Source organism: Lissotriton vulgaris, chromosome 5, assembly GCF_964263255.1.
Source record: "Lissotriton vulgaris chromosome 5, aLisVul1.2, whole genome shotgun sequence".
Taxonomy (NCBI): domain Eukaryota; kingdom Metazoa; phylum Chordata; class Amphibia; order Caudata; family Salamandridae; genus Lissotriton; species Lissotriton vulgaris.
Window position 1 is genome coordinate 462,821,864 of NC_141693.1, and position 20,818 is coordinate 462,842,681.

A 20,818-nucleotide genomic window follows, 5' to 3' on the forward strand; every position below is an offset into this window, starting at 1 on the left:
TGTTGCTGCAGCTATGAGAACCAGGCAGCATTGAGGAAGACCAGGAGCCAAGCACGAGCTGTCCCATATCAGGTTTTGGTGTTCAGGTGGTCGGAGTCCAGTGGGAGCAGCAAAAAGCCTTAGTAGCCGCAACTAACGTGGTGAGCAAAAGATGCAAACATTGGGACCAGCAAGGTCCACGGGACTCAACAAGTGAAGGAGAGTCAGAGCAGGCCAGTGCAATCAGGGGAGCCCACTGAAGGAAAGGAATATCCTCAAGAGGACCCACAGGCCAAAGGCACAGAAGTTGCAAGAGGACCTCAGGCAGCTCACCAAAGATGGAGATCCACGGTGCAGAGGATGCAGTAAGGATGCAGATTTTTAAAGGATGAGGTGCTAGAAGCTGGTGCCTCTTATAGCCTGAAGATTTCTAGAGTACAGAGCCAACAATCCTTGGCAATGGAAAGTCAACATGGTGCACAGGGGTCTGGTCCCAGCAGCTTTAACAAGGGATAATGTCCTCACAATTTCAGAGAAGACAGGTCAGACCTCTAGGGAGCGGCAGAACCACCACCTGTGTTGCTGGGCCTTGGGAAGTCTGCAGCATGACCGGTCAGCTTCGTTGCGGTGCCTGCAGATGTAGGGAAGTGACTTCTTCACTCCAAGGGAGATCACTTTGGATGTCCTTGATGCCCACAGGCCTTCTGGAGAACCTGGATGAAGCACAGAGACAGAAGGCGCAGAAGACTTGAACAACCGGGAAACCAGGAGCAGCAAGAGTCTTCCTTGATGCACTCTCAGTTCCAGTCAAAGTCCGAAAAAGTCCAAGCGTCCAGATGTTCGAAGAATGTTTTGGTTTCAGAAGTGAGTCTTGCTCCATGACGAATCTGAAGACCCACCCACAGGGGAGCCCCTAGGGAAAGAGTTGGTAAAACTTTGTGGTTCCTCCCAGAAGAGGGGCTGGACAGAGGGGAAGATACTCCCCTGTCCTTTTTTGAGTTTCGCACCAGAGCGAGAACCAAATGTTCCTGATCTGGCTCAAACTGGGGTATGCATGGAAGGCATCAAATCTGCCCTTCAAAGCAGTCTGTTGGCCCTGGAGGGCACACCCATCCCAGCCCAATACACTAAGTTCTGTCTAGGAGGTGGTCATACCGCCCAGTGACAGAAAACCTATTGTTCGACCTTTCCCTGCTCAAGCTAAGCTCAGCAGTAGGAGGGCAAAATCATGTCTGTGGTCGACAGAAGCACAAGCTTGCTGGCAGACCCTGAAATGCTATTATCAGGAGTCTGTCCCTTAAGGAGTCCCCCAGTACATGGGATCATACTTCCAGCACTGGAATCGGTTGCTGGGGTATGATTCCATGATGTTTGATTACTCTAGGTAATATCTTTTTAGAGGAACAGCATCCACATTTGCTTGATTGATCTGACTGGGCACTGCTGTTGGACCTCTTGAAAAAGTCCTCTAGTCCCCTCCTTTAATAAACGGATACCAAATATGATCAGGTTCAGTGCAGCAGTATATAGTTAGATATCTTGTATTAACTGATGTCCACTATATACCTTAAAATGGCTGACCACACTTACAAAGCCTGCAAAATCGTCTCTGGGATTTGTATTGGTGTCCTGCTCATCCTCAAATTTGTAACCAAGCACCCTGCCTTCCATAGGGGTGACTTAAGTGCAGTGACCTCAGATATAGAGAAACGTATATCTGTCATGAGAGGTGCAAGCAACATCTCACAAAGGCTGCAATGGCAGGCATGTAGCTGGAGTTTAAGTGGCCTCTCATAGGTGGCACATGCTGCAGCCCACGAGAGCACCCTAGTGTACCCATGCCCTGGGTACCTTAGTACCATACACTAGCAACCTACCAGGGTACACCAGTAGCCAATTGTGAATTTACCAAAGTACTTACCAGAGCCAATTTTGGGGAGAGAGCACGGTTGCTGGGGTCCCGATTAGCAGGATCCCAGCAGACTACAGTCAAAACACGCTTACACCAGGCAAAAATTGGGGTTAACGATGGAAGCAGATCCTACTTACCTACAAAAACCCCCACCAAATGTAAGGACATGAGATAGCCTTGCCCAGTTGAGCCTTTTTTTTCTAAGTAGAAATATCTGGAAAGTCCATCTGCATTGGCATGGTTACTCCAAGGTCTATGTTCCACTGTATAGTCAATCCCTTGTAGAGAAATAGACCACCTCAAAAGTTTAGGGTTTTCATCCTTCATCTGTTTAAGCCATAAGAAGGGATTGTGGTCTGTTCGAACAATGAAGTGAGTGCCAAAGAGGTATGGTCTCAACTTCTTCAAGGTCCAGACCATAGCAAAGGCCTCCTGCTCAAGAGCTGACCAACGCTGGTCCTGGGAAGTCAACCTTCTGCTTATAAACGCTACTGGTTGATCATGGCCCTCTACATTAAGCTATGACAACACTGCACCTACCCATATATCAGAAGCATCTGTATGGACAATGAATGGTTTGGAGTGGGACCTACTAACATTCCCTGCTTCCTCAGCAGCAGCTTGCTGTCTGAGTTGTTCAAAAAGGGACAGGTCTTCGGCTCCAGACTCAAGGCTTCCCTGGAAGGAACCTTGCCCCAGTAGCTCTGCCTTATCAGGGCTAAGCTCCTCTGTGACAAGGTTCTGAGATCCAGCCCCCTCATGAGGCTGATTCTCACTGGGAGACTTGGAGGAGGATAATGATTTACCCTTCCTGCTCCTTCTTTTGGGAGCAGGCTGGTCCATTATTCTCAAGATCCAGGGCTCCCCTAGTGTCTAACGTCTTGGACTGAGCTCAAATGACAGCAAACACACAGACTGAATTTATCATAAATTCTGCATGAGTCAATTACTCCCCGTCAGACCAAGCTGACGTTTCCCAATCTTTGCCAAGTAGGCAATCCACAGTTAGGTCTGAGGATACCACAACTCTCTTTGGACCAGTTACCCTTCTCCATATGAGATTAACAACTGCCATGGAATGATCTGTCCTGCCCATTGATGAGAGGCTGTGGTCTGCACTTGCCCAAGTTAGTGGGATTTACAATACGGGTGGCAAGCTCAGTGCCACAATCACAGACTAAATCAGTCTGAGTGGCTGTTCTGACTAGGCCAGAACCCACTTCAGTACCCAAGGTTAACTCAGCTAAACGTTTGGGGGGACTACTACTACCAGTGGTATTACTAGGGGCACTAGAAGGTTGAGGGGTAGTAGTAGCTGTATCGGTGCTAGACTTAGAGCAATTGGCATCACTTGCCCTGTGGCCTTTTTCCTTACACAAATAGCACCAAGGTTTTGTGTTAGAGGAGGAAGAGGAATGGGTACTACCCCCAGAGGAAGATTTTTGGGGACCTTCAGAAGACTCCTTTTTTTTTTTTAGATTTCTCCCCACCTTTCGCCTGGGCCTTAGAAGCACCTTGCCTCTTCTGACCACAACCACCATGAGACTTTTGTTTCACCCTGGTACAGGCCCACATGTCTGCCATCTTTCCCAATTCTTGGGTAGAGGTCAGATCCGAGTCCACCTGGTACTGGTGCAGGTGCTGATTTTATAAGACACACAGATGATGGACGGAATGCAGAGCAAATCAAACATTCAACCCCCGTCAATAGATCTGGGTTAAATCCATCATTCATTTGCTCACCATGCCACCTCAGTTTAGACCTAGCCATATGATAATCAGGCTTGACTCTGTGCCTCATGGGACCAGTCTAGCCCAAACAGCCAAGCTAGTCCTTCCTGGACTGGAAGCAAGCATCCTGGGACCAGATTCGGGGCATAACCCCTCATCAGCCAGTAACACAGTGAGCAGGTGCTGATTTTGACAGTTATTAAGGATAGCTCACTAACAAGTAAATTGTTCAGTCCCTCATAATCATGCACATTACTTCCCTGAAGCAGCCTTCTAGAGCCTTAATAGCAATATCTACAAAACCTACCCATTCTTGAGTAAGTATCTTCTGTGTGTCCCTAAACTTAACCCTGCATTGCTCAGTGGTTAACCCAAACCCATCTATGAGGGCAGTCTTCAAGACTTTGTAATTGTCTGTATATTCTTCCTTTACAGTCAAGAGTGTGTCCCTACATTTGTTAGTAAAGGAGAACCACAGGATAGCTGCCCTCTGCCCTTGAGGAACCTTCTGAACTTTACAGGCCTTCTATAAAGCAGTAATCCACTTATGAATGTCATCACCCTCCTGGTAAGGAGGGACTATCCAGCTCAAGCTCCCAGTGTCAAAGGATTGTTCCCCAACTCTAGGTGTACTAGTGCCAACACCATGGGATTCTAATCCCAAAATTTTCCCAGCCCTCTGGACTTTTAGGGTTTCCTTGTCTTGGGCGAACTGTTCCTACTTGATTCTGAGGAGGTAGTATTCCCTTTCTGAAGAATCTTCCCTCTTGCTATAGATGGAGGTCCATATTGAAGTGACAGAGGAAGTAGAATTAACTGAGGAGGACCTGGACCTTCCCTGACCCCTTTGTACCCTCCCAGGAGGAATAAAGGGGTCCTACCGCTAAGGCACCCCCCTGGGTCAAAATAAATATTCCCTGAGGGACTAGAGTTCTCCAGTAAGGGGTCTTCAGAATCCTCCTGGACATGCTCAGAAGCAGAGGCATGCGTGTTGGACACCCCTGGCTCATCTTCTGGAGCGTCACTACCTATATCCCGTTATCCAGGTTAACCTGCCATATGACCTTTTTTCTTGGTAGCAATTCCTATTCCCAAAAGATTGCTTCACTGTTAATACGCAACTCTCCAAATGTCATTTGTAAATAAATCATCATAGTCTTGAGCAAGGCCTTCACACCTTCAATCATTGTTTCAATTAAATGCTTATTTTTTGGGCTCGAATAATCCTAGCATGAGGCACGTTTGCTAGTTTTGAGTATTTTTCATAGTTTTTGTGAGCCTACCATATAGCAAAGTTTGTAACCTTCCACCCACTGTATTAATTTGTAAGCTTCATACACAAACACTATGGTTCTTGTGTTTATTACTAACAACTCATGTCTGAGCTTTGCCATGCACCTCATCCTGCTTATCTTACTATATCTATCTTCTGTGAGCATCTCATATGTGTCTCGCCTCACAATGCATGCTTTCTATTACATTGGGAAGCATCTTCCACACAAACAAAGTACATCAAATTTTTTTTAGCATCCCACACAAGGTTAATTCTTATTGCAAATGTATCTCATGGGGCTACTTATACGTTTTTGCAAGATAATGTGGTTTGAGTACACTCTACACTCATAACATACATCTGCAATAAAGCTTCTCATAGATTAGACAACAAAAGTTTTGGTATTGTGTTGTATATTTTGCAACACATTATGGTTTTCTCCACCCTCCAGCCTCAGGAATGCAGGCGATAAACTTCCACTGTTTGAGAAACCATTCACGCTCTCCTTCTTGTGCCCTGCTAAACCAGAGTTTTCCAAAATGTATCTGACTGAATTCAATATTCAAACAGACAAATAAAATCCTATACAAAACTATTAGACCTGTCAGCCTTAGGGTGGTCTTCCTCCAAACTTTTTGGCTGCTTACCTCCTTTTTCTGCTGATTATTTTTGTTAGCCATAGGACTCTGAGTAACTTATCACTGCTGACCAGTGTTATATTGCATGTTCTTCTCTCCTAAACATGGTAACATTGGTGAATATATACAACAAACAAACTTAGGGGTCTAAAATAGAAATCCTTTGGTGATTTCTTACAGGTTATCCTAATGCCTCATGGAGTACAAAGGAAGTAAAAATCAGATTAAGCTAACAGACCAAATCACCAAAATATGGGACACCCGTGATTGTCAATCCACCTCATTAAGGATTCCCATCAATGTCTTGTATCGATCAATATTCTCATCTGGTAATCCTACCAGGGTATTGTGTCTCTTGATCATTGAGACAGCCAGCATACCCCAATGGTCGGCTTGGGGTAACGACCCACAATCACTTAGGTATACCACATGATGTTGATATGATGGGAAGGTGCAGTGCAAAAGTTATATATAAGTGGTGATTAAAAAAGGATAGGGAGCTTGACGAAAGATTATTTATTGGACGTAAGCCCCTTCCGATTTAAAAACAAGAACAGTGCAAAACAGTAATCGCAGTTCAAACAAATAGCTGCGAGAGGGTCCTGTAGTGGAAAAGGGGCCATAGGCTTTCTTCAGGGCCTCTGTTCTACGTTCATGCTATTGCCTAAAAGTGACTAACCCCCACATGCATCAAGCATTTTTTGAGTCGCAAACGGTGCGATTCCTTAAAATCGGCCGTTTGCGATTCCAAAAGTGCTTTTTGGGATGCATGAAGCAATTTTAGAAATCACAACATTTTTGCCTTTTCTAAAATTGCGATTGCTTTTAAGAAATTGCAAATTTGCGATTTCTTAAAAGCAATGCATGATTACTTTTCAAAATGCAAAATCGCTATTAGGGGGTCAAATTTACCGAGTGGTTGAACCACTCGGTAAATTTGCAAAAAGTGTTTAAAATGCTGAAAATGCATTTTTTTCAACATTCATGTTACGGACACACATGTCCTTAGGACATGTGTGTGTGAAACATGATGCGAAAAATACATTTCAGGGGTTCATGGGGGGGTCCTTTGGACCCCCCCTGCACCCATGAAATTTTCTAAGTGCCACTCGCAATTTGCTACTGCCTTCCAATTGACTACATTGATTCCTATGGACCTCTAGGCCCATAGGAATCAATGTAATGCCATTCCTTAATTGCACTTCGCAATTAAGGAATCGCAATTTCTGAAAATTAAGAAATCCTAAAAACTTTTAGGATTTCTTGATGCATAGCATTTTGCATTTCCTAAATAGCGATTCCTTAATTTTCGCTATTTGAGAAATGCAAAATCCTAGATTGATGTATGTGGGGGTAAACGTCCAATAAATAATCTTTCGTCAAGCTCCCTATCCTTTTTTAATCACCACTTATATAATTTTTGCACTGCACCTTCCCATCATATCAACATCATGTGGTATACCTAAGTGATTGTGGGTCGTTACCCCAAGCCGACCATTGGGGTATGCTGGCTGTCTCAATGATCAAGAGACACAATAGCCTGGTAGGATTACCAGATGAGAATATTGATCGATACAAGACATTGATGGGAATCCTTAATGAGGTGGATTGACAATCACGGGTGTCCATATTTTGGTGATTTGGTCTGTTAGCTTAATCTGATTTTTATTTCCTTTGTACTCCACGAGGCATTAGGATAACCTGTAAGAAATCAACAAAGGATTTCTATTTTAGACCCCTAAGTTTGTTTGTTGTATATGTAGCTTCCTCGGGGGATAGAACTTAGGCTAGGTCTTTAAATTTCCCTCTAGCCCTCCACTATCGTATCGTTATTTGTGAACATTGGTGTATACACAACTGGCAAATTTTATTTACTTGTAAGTACATTGTGCAGTGGTATACCATATACCCAGGGCCTGTAAATTAATGCTACTAGTGGATCTGGAGCACTGATTGTGCAACACACACAAGTAGCTCTTTAAACATGTCTCCGGTCTGCCATTGAAGAGCCTGTTTGTGCAGTTTTACTGCCACGTCGACTTGGTATTAAAAACTCCGTCCCAAGCCTTAAACTTCTCTTTTATTACACATACATCACTTCTAAAGTAGGCCCTTGATAGCCCATAGGGCAGTTTGCTATGTTACTAAAAGGTAAGACATGTACTTTTAGGTTTTGCATGCCTATGTAGTGAAAAACACCTACATTAATTTTTCACTACTGTGAAGCATAATCCTCTCAAAGATTAACATTGGGAATTCCTAAATACTTTCTTTTAAGCTGTAATTCATGGTTAGAAAGGAGTAGCTGTGCCATGTTTACATCTTTGGAATGACAATGATAAATCCTCTCTACTGGTAAGGCTGGATTTCATATTACTATTTTAGACATGCTACGTTTACAAGGTGGACATTTCTATGTTCTTACAGCTGTGTGTGCTTGTAACTTGTCTCCAATAAACTCCAATATTAATCCAATTGCATTTTGAGGTTTAGGAATGTCACAAAGAGGATTTAGTTTATTCTTCCTTTTTTTCGTCCCATCTTTGTTGCTTGGTGCATTCAAATGTAAGGTTCAAAAACAGGTTTTTCACATTTGGTCTAATTACTTTGTGAATGTAAATAATAATTAAAGCATACTTGCAAACTGTGACTACATGCCTGCCTTTATCAATGTTTCACTACAAAACCATGCGATTGTATTGGTTTAACCAAGCGTATGGCTCCTAGACAATGAGCGATTTATATAGGGTCACTGGGAAGTCCCAAAAAATTGTCTTTGTCCCCCCCAGAAATTTAGTGTCTCCTACGCCCCTGAGTGTTTGTACAAGGTGTAAAGGACTTTTGTAGCATGTAATCTGTGAGTCAGTAATTTTTTTCTCTCGTTTTCTGTAGAACTGTGAGGACTCCTGAGGGAGAAGCGTTTTTTTTTGTGTGTCGATAATTTTCCGTTTCTGTTTGATGATGAGGAATTGGCGATCCCTGTTGTTGAATGGTCATACTTGCAGTGCTGGCAACCAAGGTATATCACCATCTAACTGATCCCACACACCACATCCAGTTACAATTCAACAGGGCTTGTACCTGCTTCCCCTGGACAGTACGCGGGAGCGGTGGCCTTACAGGTGGCGTGATACATTGCATAGGGTGTGTAGTTTTTGTTTTAAAACTGTGTGGGAAATGTCTTCATGTCGTGCTTGTCGTCCGCCAAGGTGTGTAATTGTATTTAGGGGAAATTGTGCGTAGTATTGTGGTGGATGAGAAGTGTGGGGTACAGAAGTGCAGTTTACACTTTGTGTATTTTTGTATATACAGTCCACTCGAGAGGTCTCTGCTAAGGGTTATTCATTCTGGCTCTTGGAGATGAGGAGGCATGTTCAGGAGTGATGGGGGTCAGAGATCTCTCAGGGTGAACCACATTACCGTCATTCTCCTAAGCACTTAGACCGAAGTCAAAAAGAAACCATAGTAGGCTTTTTCCAGGACCTTTGGGTGGATTGTGTTTGTCATTTTGTGGCCAGCAGTGACCAGCAAATACCTTCTAGGTTTTTCAGCTCAGTCCATAGAGGGTAAAGAGGCTAAATTCATGAACTGGCAGCAGGGTTTTAAGTGGGCCGGGTCCTGCCGGTGCTCTGCAGCTGCTCTTGCACTGTTAATGCACCAGTGTGCATGTGTGTGCCACACACTGTATTTAATGTACTGTTGTGCAACATGAGTGTGCCACACAGTGTATATAATGCACTAAAGCGCAACACTAGTGTGATATGCTCTGCATTTAATGCACTGTTGCACAACATTAGCATGCCACACTCCATTATATGCACTGTTCTTCAACACCAGTGTCTCTCAGTGTACATAATGCACTATTCTGCAACCACAATTTGGCATGCTTGTATATAATGCACCGTTGTACAACACCAGTGTGCCATGCTCTTAATTTGATGCATTTGTCTGCAACTCAAGTGTGCCATGCGGCATGGTTGTGCCGCTTTTCTTACCTTCTGCCCCCTGATTGTGCCGTTTTTAGGTCTCGCCTGTCAATGCGCATGCAGCTTGCGAGACTATAGGGGCTTAAGCAGACTTTAACTAGACTGGCGATTTGATGCAGTGCATGTGCGTTTTTAGCTCAATGCGCAAGCGCAATGAGTTAAAATGTGCGTGCACAGCATCAAATCGCCAGCCATCTGTTGCCCAGCTTGGTGCCGCCAGCAGCTCTTCCCGCTCCACCCCCTGCTGCATCAAAGGCTTTCACGGCCGGCCGGCCGTGCTTTCAGTTTCACGGCCGCCAGGCCGTGTCTCCTTTGTTGCCCAGCTTGTTTTATCTCTTCCCTGGATCCCCTCTGTCCTCTTCTCTTCTCGATTCACCCCAGTTATCCTCCCGGCGCTGATATATACATAGCCTTCCCCATTTGCTTTCGGGTTTCCGCCTGCCACTTTAAAAAAAATATTTCACCAAGTGAAACGCATTTGTTACATCTATATTTAATGGACCGCAAAGTTATTGGACGCTCGGTGTAACATGATAGCAGCGCCGTTACTAAGGCTGCAGGAGCCAAACTGTGCCGAGTTTTTTCCCGACCCGGGGGTCTGTATTTTTCCCCCACCAGCCCTCCCATCCTCTTCCTTCTCCCAGGACTCGTTCCTTCTGCGTCCTTCCTGGTCTTGGGCTCCAGCTCTTCAGCAGCACAGCAGTTATATCTGTAAAGCACTCGCGCATTGGAGGTCGTTCTTACAGAGCCTGTGCTCCGCAGCTTTGGAATAAGCTCCCCCTCTCACTGAGAAAAGCTGATAATCTCCTATCCTTCAGGAAAAGCCTTAAGACCTGGCTTTTCAGCCTTTAGTGCGCTCGGTCTCTCCCTACAGATCTGTATAGCGCTGGGACACTCTGCCCGAGTAGCCATGCGTTATATAAATCACTAAATAACATAACATAACACTAACACTTTCAGGCAGCTCCTTTTTCACCTCCGTCTCATATGTTTTCTTTTCAATCTTGCTCAATCATGCACTGTTTCTCTTTGCAACTCTCTGCTACGGGCTCAGGCCTGCAATCTCCTCTGCTCACTGAATGAATGAATGCTGCTGCCCCGTGTACCTCAAGCCTCTGTCTCTCGCCCTCAAGTCTTCGCTGCACTTATTCACAACTGGCGGCAGAACCAGCCTTCCATCCCCAAGTCAGTTTTATTAGGATCCACTTTTTTCATCTCTTCCCTAGATCCCCCCCCCCCTCCCCCGGAATGTCATAGGTAGTCATTTTCAGAAATACCCCAAGGGGGGCTTCATCCGGTGAGAGACTGAAAAGGACCTCACCAATCGCGGCTGCAGGTCAGTTCAACTTCTTTCGAGCAATGCTGTTTCTTTTTGTTCAACTCATGAAAGTAAAAACAGCATCATGTTTACTTATTTTATTAATTGTTTAATTTATTTTTTACCAGGGGTCATGATGTCACTGACACGCATGACCATGGGTAGCACGGAACAAACACTTAACGGCTGGAGGACACTGCAGTCTGTCTTCTTGCATGCTTGCTAGTTAACGTTTTCGCGCAATTTACATTCTCCATATTTTCGGCTTCCCAGGCTCACTTGAGCAATTCTGCCTGGATATCCGATACACCGAGACCAAGATTCTAGGTAAGCACTTTTGCACAGCTTTGCCGACATAGACCCCGGGCATTTTTGTTTTATTTCATTTTCTCTACAGCCGGCACTTACCTTTCCCCCAAGCGGATTTTAAAACGTTTGCTGCGGCTCACTGCACTTATACTAAAAGACACCCCGCCCCTCCTGGCTTCCCACAGCCATCATTTATATACATGTGCCGGTCCCCTTACTGCCCTTCTGCCTCGTTTCCATACTCTGTCCCATTCAGTTTTCCCATAGTCACTTTCTAAGCATCTACCTCACTTGGTTAGAACCCCCCACATACCAGCACCACCAGTGTGCTATTGCTTGGCCGGCAGCGTTATTGACGACCAGCGTGCATTCCGGCCCCTCGTTTCTCCGCAAGCCCATTAGCTCCAGGGGCTGAGTGCTTCCCAAATTCCGTTAGCACACAGCACCCACGGGCCACCACCACCTTTTTGAGGCATCATTACCATGTCAGGCCGCTACACGCCACTAGTGCAGCTGCACGTCACCGCTTACTGGTGACTAGGCTCCTTTCCCCCTGCGCCATCGTTCACATCCCATCATCCGAGCATATTGTGCCAATCCGGGGTCAACAGCCTTCGCTGCCATGTTTGCTCACCAGCCCTCTGCACGCACCGCAGTGAGGCGCTTACCTTCGGTTTCTTTTCATCACATCAAGCTAGTATCCACGGGCTGACTATGACTGACCCTGATTCTCAGGCTCTCATTTTCTTCATGTCTCTAATCACCGGCCCTTATCAAGGTGGCCACTTCACCATTGCCAGCACTGAGTGCTGCTGATTCCGTTCCCACGCACCAGGAGCGGCCTAGGTTGGGCCTATTGCACCCAAGTCCTCGACGCACCATCCATCTTACATCCGCATTGGTATGTACCCTTCTATTTTAATTACCTTACGAGGGCCATGCATGGTCTGTCATTAGGCCGGTCCCGCCTCAGAAGCACCACTGAGTACTGTATCCAGTTATATATTTCGAGCGCATATGGGGTCCCGTAGGCATTCAGCCCCACGTATGTTCTGTAGCCTATTGCATGTCTGGTTCAAATATGTTCTCTCAATATTTCAAGCTTTATTACAGATGTCACAAAAAGATGTTAATATTTCACTTCTGTTCTTGGATTTACGTCACAATAAAATACACTGAACATAATCTTCACAAAAGTTATTTACAAAAGTTTAAGCTATTGCCATTATAAATTACAATAACTTTTATTTAAGTATTAATTATTTAAAAAAATTAAAAGCCAATGTTATGTGTAATAGCAATACATCTAAGTCATGTAACTACAACACATATTGCATTACAAATGCTATAGGTGTCACATTTGCGAAAGTTATAACTATTGGCATTGCAAATGACAAAGCTATCAATTTAGCTATTTTAAAAACCAACACATAAATAAAATAATTGTCATTTACAAGACCAATAGCTCCAACTTTTCTAATGCGAGACCTATTGCATTTCCAATGCTTGTTATTGCCTTCTGCCCCCTGATTGTGCCGTTTTTCTTGCCTTCTGCCCCCTGATTATGCCGTTTTTCTTGCCTCTGCCCCCCTGATTGTGCCGTAATTCTTGCTTTCTGCCCCCTGATTGTGCAGCTTTTCTTGCCTTGTGTGTGGGGCTCTGTGTGTGAGGCTCTGTGTGTGTGGGTGGCTCTGTGTGGGTGTGGGTGGCTCTGTGTGGGTGTGGGTGGCTCTGTGTGGGTGTGGGTGGCTCTGTGTGGGTGTGGGTGGCTCTGTGTGTGTGGGGGTGGCTCTGAGTGGGTGTGGGTGGCTCTATGTGAATGACTGTGTGGGTGGCTCTGTATGTGTGTGTGGGTGGCTTTGTGTGTTACGCTCTGTCTTGGTGCAAATGCAATAGGTCTTGCATTTGCGAGCGATTAAGCTATTGGCATTGTAAATGACAATGCCATTTATTTATGTTTTAAAAACAAAAACATAAATAAAAATAATGTCATGAGCAATGCCTATAGCTCTAACTTTAACAATGCCGAGATCATTGCATTGTAAATGCTTGTTCTCTAGGGCATGAGTTAGGCTGATTAGTTCAAGTAAACAACTCAATTTGCTCAGGGAGGTGTCTCTTCCTTCTACACTTAAGTATGGACAATGTTTTATACACTCGCCCTGGGGACCTTTTCTTGGCGCTCGTGTCAATGCTCCAGCACCTAGTGAAGGGTGAAGTAGCCAGTTGGGGCACTAGGGACCCCATATCTTAAACTCAGTGCAGATAGGGAAGTTTGAAGCTTTCAGCAGAAGAGAGGGTCCTTGGTAGTCTCTATCTCATTCCAAAATCTTTGCCTAAACATTCTACAGATACATGGGACCTTTTAAAGTCCCATAGCCCTGACATTTGTTTTTTCACTGAGGCTTGGCCTCATTCCGCTGCCATTCCTGCCCATTACATGGTGAATAAATTAGAGAAGCAAGACAGGGCGTGTGTGTGGGGAGGGGGGTGGCAATTATTTTCACAAATACTCTCAATGTCTCGATTATTGGCTCCCACATCTCCAAACAGCTGCAGATGATGCTGTTCAAATTAGAGATCCCCATGCACAATATGTCCAGCCCTCATGGATCTAACAAAGATTTCAGTTTTTGTTGCTGGATTTCACTTCTTCCCAAATTATTGGGGCAATTATTTATTGTTTGGGTATTTTAACTACCACGGGAAGACACAGAAGATAGTGAAGTTATCCATTTGATAGTGGATCTTGGAATAATTGAACTGATAGAAAAGGTTTGTGGTCCGACATGTTGCCAGCCACATGCTGAACCTAATATCTAGTAATACCAACTGGATAAAGATAGACACACCTATTCTGCTTATCTTGACGGATCGCTTCCTTATTAACTTTCAGATCCTATAGACAGATCAGCACTCGTGCTGTTGAAGCAACTCAGTGTCTGTCCTTAGAAGCACATTACTCATAATAACCCAGGGGCCTGCCAGCAATTTCAGGATGTGGCAGACTGCCAGCAATTTCAGGATGTGGCAGATGTTATAGACACAGGGCCCGATTCACAAAAGTAATCTGAGACAAAATCCTAACTTTACACATTTCGGTATTTACAAAGGGCATTTAGGAGTAGTAAAGTTAGGAATCCTAACTTTACTACTCCGAAATGCCCTTTGTGAATACAGAAAGTCGTAAAGTTAGGATTTTGTCTCAGATTACTTTTGTGAATCGGGCCCATAGACCTTGCTGCTGCAATGTATCATAATTCCAGGATTAATGCCCTGGACCTTGAACCCCCTTTCAATAATTTAAAATAAGGCAACTTATATATAAGGATTTTGATTGCCAGATAGTCTCAGTCCAGCGAAGAACAGTATCATCATCCACCTAATGAAAATTCTTAGTCCTTAAAGCGGAGATGAAAATACTACTCATCCTACAACACAGAAACCAATTTTTAGGCCGTCACTGATGCAATCAGAACCAGCCTGGATGAAGGGAATTCCACTGATCTTATGCTTTTACATCACAATATTTTTCTGTTCCCAATAAAGCAAATCTATATTAATTCCATTTCTGCGCTCAACGAATCTCAAAGCAATGATCCATCTCCAACAGCTTGATAGCCCTGCTGTCTGTTTGGTATTGGCAAGATATTCATGGGCTATTGGTAAACGCAGGAAAGCACTTCAGTGACTAGAAAGGATAAGTTACTGTTGCACATGTTTGCTGCTATTGGATAAAGGACGCAGGTCTAGATTTGGGGGGGAGGGGGTATTGCATCGCCTCGTCCTTAAATGTTTAATTAATTCATAAGTGGTGGAATAGCTATTCTATGAATATTGTAATCACTGATGAAATTGTCTTTATAATTTAATTTTATATGGTCAATAGTATTTTAGTAAATTAACACATTTCTAAGAAATGAACGTATTTATTGCCTGAATTTCCTTTTATGCAAAAGAAAATTATATATAATATAACTGAGCTGACTCGGTCTCATAATGTCTTGATTGAGTGGTTTTTTGACATCGGGGTTCACTCACAGTCCCTAACGTGGCTGAGGAACTTCCTATTTATCCTTCCTTTTAAATATAGGGCTGTGCGTACCACCTGCAGGGTGAGACAGTCTTTAATATCTATGTGAGCCCATTGGCAAAGGTTGCTATGGAATTTGGTCTGGTGATTCTGCCCTATGCTGACGATACCCACTTGGTAGTATTGATCGGACACAACCAGGAAGTGACAAAAGCCAGTTTCTGTGACTGCCTGCATGCTGTGGCATTTTGAAAGAAGCAGATTTGCCTTCAACTAAACTTAGCAAAACCAGAAATTCTATTATTCGTCAAAGCCACCCAGATCTGGTCAAATGATTGGTGGCCTAAGGAACTGACAATCCTCCTCATCCAAATAAGTTGTAAAGAGTCTCAGCATTTTGCTAGATGAAAAGCTTAGTATGGCAAATCAAGTTACAGCAATCAGTAGTATTTGCTTTGGATTTTTTTGTATGCTCAGGGAGGTCTTTCCCCGGCTTCCCCTGAACTATAGGAGGACCATCATATATAGGTTCATATAACCAGACATCTTGACTATGGTAACGCTCTCTTCGTTGCAGCAAATGAGTCTTTCCTATTGTGCTTGCAAGTGGTACAGAATATAGTAGCCAGATTGGTTTGACATCTTACATCTGGCACCTCTGTAGACCCAGTTCTGAGATCCCTTCATTGTCGGGAAGCACTGTATTTTTAAGCTCCAATGCCATAGTCACGGAGCCTTGTATGTGAGGGTCCTGGGTACTTACGTACAAGGATCAGGTTTTACCAGCGAGCTAGGAAACTTAGATCATCTGATATGACACTGGCCACCCCTTAAGCATACAGACAGTCCAATGCTTAGTATGCTTGTTTTTTACCTTGGACCACGGCACTGGAATAATCTGCCCTTACAAATTCATTACCATCAAAGCTTTAACACTTTGAAAAAGCTATCTTAGCTAATGGCCTTCTCATATGTCTGCCTGTTATTTTCTCACCAATGTATTAGGCTTTAGCGCCAGGATACTCCTTTGGAAGTGAGATAGGATAACGAAGCAGCCAAGTTTAAACCAGCAACCCACTTATGCGATAATTTGCTAATTTTTGTGGACTTAGGATGTCATAACTTCAGTTCTCTATTGCCGTCTCTGATATTTATTGGCAGCAAAGGCCAAAACATTTATTAAGTAAGGGTTTGTTGTTAAGATATTTGTGATAGGGTACTTGCTTTCTTCTCCCCGAATAATACTAATATGTTGTCACCTAAGGAAATATATTTGGATTAAGTGCCCTTCAACATATCATCTTCTAGCAAATGCTGAGTCAGAAGTTTTTGAAGAAATGCAAACCAGATTACACAAAGCAGCTGAACCAATCAGAAAGGGGAATGATAACTGATATTGATTGAGTGCATGGTTTGTCTCTCTGTCAGGTCCATGTTGTCTTTATTGATAGTGATTTACAAGTTTATAATTTTTCATACCCAAAACTTCATTACACACTGGATCCAAAAGTCACACACAGCTGCATGACTTCCTCAAACAGTAGTTCCCTTCAAGTTATATCTTGGATACTGTTTTTGATTACATTTTTATTGTTGTACTCAATCAAGCCAGATGAAATATCAAAACAAAAGTCATCTGAGAATTATATTTCATCCTGCTATACGTGTCCTAACACTATATGTGTCCCAAATCCCTGGGCTTATCTTTATAGGTTAACTGCCTGCATAGATATGTTAAACAGATGTGATAAATTTAATACTGCAGAAAAATGCACCTTGGGTTGACAGTTCTACGTCAGACAGATATTGGATAAACAAAGGGTTTTCAAGGGTCTGATGTACTGATGTTACAATACACACTTCCTGAATTCATTAAGATGGCTACTGATTGAAGCCAGAAGTATTTTGAAACTGACCTGCATTTATCACAAAGCCCTTCACACAGGGACCTCAATCTACCTGGCTGAAAAACTGACCATTTCAGGAGGCAAACACCTCCTCTGGAGCAACAGCAACCTTCTACTGGAAGTACCGCCTTGCTAAAGAAAAATAATCCTAAAACAAGTCTTCTATGGAATCTGTAACAACATTCTCCCTTCAATCAGAACCAATCTGTTTCTTATAATCTTTAAAGCGCAGGTGAAAAAACTACTCACCCAACAATTTCTCCTAATTGTTCTCACTGCCTTGCCCCAGTAGCTCACTCTCAGGTAAATCCAAACTAAGAAAAAAAGGGACCACTCTTACATGAAGCTTAACTCAACAACTGAGCAAATATTGATACATCTTAAATCCTATCTTAGATCCCATGTGTACGAGGAAACACCATTGATCAGATGATACCTAGAATACAATGGTCACAAAGACAAACTGAAGAGTCACTGAGCGCAGGGTCCCACAAGAACAATGTTGTCTCCTAACACTAGAACAGTACAAACATCGACCGAGACCTATGAACTTCAGGGCCTCACAATAAACAACCAGGACCAAACACATCTGAAAGCAACTAGCCACATACTGTAATAGGTCACACTTCAACATGCCCACCAATTAAATTATAAACTTTAGCGCTCCCCAAAAACTTTGTGGCCTGTAGTCCTCCCGGAATAAAGAAAACAGTGCTTTCTCTTGGAATTAGACACTTGTTCTTGGAATAATAAGCAACTCTGACCCGAGCCCTGCAGGTACACCAATGTATATATTTTGACACTGATATATTTGCCCTGTATGACTAACAAAAGAAATGTTGTATAATCTCAATTATACTTGTAAAGCGTTCTGACACCCCTTGCGGGGTATAGTCAGTGCTATATAAAAACCCTCAAATAACAAAATGAATATATACTATTCGTTTTCGCCAACCAGGATGTTCAATTTTCACCTGACTGGTTTGTGAATAGGGAAGCAATCGGCGATGTGACCTATGTACTTTTTCGATCACATAGCAAATTGTACATTTGCAGGGTTTGTAAAATTACCTGTCTCATGAATATTAATAAGGCAGGTTGCACTTTGCGACCCCCCTGTCATTGGGTGCAAATCCAACGACTGAGGTTTGCAAGGAACACCAAGCCTGCATCCCTGCATTTGTATTCCCAAACGGAAAACATTTTTTTTTAAAGAAGCCTGTCCATTAACAAGACTGAGGCTGCTTTTTTGTGTTTTTTAAGGTCTCGGCTGGCGAAAGCAGCGCGCATGCGCTGCTCTCGTCATACGAGAGCTTCTTGGAATCAATACAGATTCCAAAGCTCTCGCAGGCAGATTTGAAGCCCCGCCCATATTTTTAATTGGTTCACGTCATCTTGCATGCAAAACGCTGGCTTCTGATTGCAAAGGAGGCTTTATAGTCCTTCCTTGTTGCCACCTTGTCTCCTTTTGGCCCTGCCCACCGGGATTTGATATTTTACCGGCGGCAGTACACACACTCCTTCATTAGTCGGTGTGCACTTTTTTCTTCACTTTTTTGCGCTCTCCGCTCGCCTTTGCCACAGTTTAGGTCATGTGATCATGGAGGCGGGGCCAAGGCAAGCAGGAAACCAACAGAAAGTCAACAAGCCCGGGATCACTGAAGCAGCTTTGTCCCTCACTTTTTTGCGCTCTTCCCTCGCCTTAGCCACAGTTTAGGTCATGTGATCGCAGAGGCGGGGCCAAGGCAAGCAGGAAACAGACAGAAAGTCAACAAGCCCCGGAGCACACCTTTGTCCCCAAGCATTGTGCCTTACTTTTTCCAAGTTTCTTTACCAGAGCACTTCAGGAACTACCGACCTACAGATCCTCCCCCCCCCCTCCCCTTAGCTTTGAAGGAATCATACAGCCTTCCCTGCTCCATCCATGGGCGAGGGTCACTGCTCGGCAACTTTACTGCTCATTGTGGGGGTGTCTGTGGCTGCGAGAAAGCAGAATGTACTGCTTATCATCGGTGAGTCGCAGACGACTTCCAAGCTTTTTGTGTTTTTTATTTCATATATTGTATGGAGTTTGTTGAAATGAGGCACTTAACAGTACGAGTATATCGGTGCACTGGAAGGACAATGCAATGGCGTGTTGGCAGGCTTAGTCAAAGACTTGAATACTAACAGGATATCCCGGTTGGACGACGGTATGTACATTTGCACACAAGCCACGCAGACGATGCAACGACCGACGCGCGACTCGCCTCTGGAGCCTGACACTTCCATAGCTGCCAAGTTTTCCACTTGGTCATGTGTTTTATGTTTTCAATCCACTTATGTATGTCATTTCAATGATCGTATGTGCAGCTCTGTGATGGACACGTTATTGAAAGAAGATAAAGCAATTGCATGTCTGTAATGAGATAAACTACAGAAACTGCGACTTTTCTGTAATGTAAAGGGCTATAAAAAGGCCCTTAAAACCGCTTCACCATCCTTCATTGCTTTATTTAAGGGAACTACCTTACTTTGCATGTCCAACATGACCCGCTTATAAGGGGGCCTCTGATGTAAACAAAATGGTGTTGTTTAGAAATCAAACTTTAGTGTGTGTCCCCTGCACCCTGGACATTAAAAAATAATGTTTAAAAAGTGGCAAAAGATAGGTAAGAGGAAGGCAGGGTCGGTCGTTGTTCCCGTTCAGACTGATGCAATGCCTATGCCACTTGCCCCTGATGCGTCCTAGCAGTGCAAGTGAAGTGGTCGCACCGTGGTAAAGCAAGGTAAAGGAACACTCCTGTACAGAGGGCAATTTCTGATAATAGAGACAGGTGCCACTGTTAGCAATGTTCAGCTGCACATTTGCATTCATATAGTAGCTTTTTCCACCTGCCAAAAGTAAATTCGCCACAATTCATCAGCTCTGTCTTAACAGTAACATGCAGAGATCTAAGATAAACATTTGATTAGCACCACTGGTTGCGTGTATTGCGGCCGGTCTAGCTCTCCCGCTCTCTCTCGATTTTTAGCTACACTGCTGCATATAAATTAGTATAATAATACAACTTTTGCTGTACTGGACTCTCTTTTCTTAAAAAACATCATAGGTAACTCATGATTAGCTTCCAATGTGACCCGGGCAAATGTAGACAAACACCACCGCCACGACATTCTCACCCTCACATTCATGAGAAAATCGCATTCTCTGGTGTTCCTCCGTTAACCTTTACTTCTGGTCCTTCTGGTTCTTGATGAGTGGGTTTTCAGGCGTGTGCGTGACGTGTGCCGTCCCATCCTTGTTTCGACAGAGCACATTACCTCTCTGAGTTAGAACTAGTGATTCTTATGTTAAAATTGTTAAAGATAGAATAAACGATTTTAAATAGTTTACTCTGGTTTATAGAAAAGTTTTAACAAAGATCAAATGAAATTGCATATGTGATCACACAATTGGGTGAAGATAAACACAGTTTACATAAGCCATGCAAGTTGTCACAGAAGGTATGTCATATAGCAGCTGACAATGGCATCAAGTGCATTATTTGTGCATTATTTGTAGTGTGGACTAAATGCATATTTACGCTCCACTGAAAGTAAAGATGTAGAGGCACATAAACGTTTGTGTGGTACATAATTTTTCTGGTATAATCATAGGCTGGATATGAAACAAGCATTAAAAATGCAATAGGGGGAGGAGGAGCCAAGCCAGCAACCGAAATGGCCGCATAGCAGCTCGGCTCCGTGAGC

General features: G+C 43.6%; 1 protein-coding gene and 1 pseudogene across 1 annotated transcript in view; one reads left to right on the forward strand and one right to left on the reverse strand.

The window, feature by feature from the left end:
- LOC147711087 (uncharacterized) overlaps positions 1-20,818 on the reverse strand; it is a 1,001,373-nt gene that overhangs the window by 613,524 nt on the left and 367,031 nt on the right. The gene's annotated exons all lie outside the window — the stretch shown is intronic.
- On the forward strand, positions 20,307-20,399 carry LOC147711088 (small nucleolar RNA U13; annotated as a pseudogene).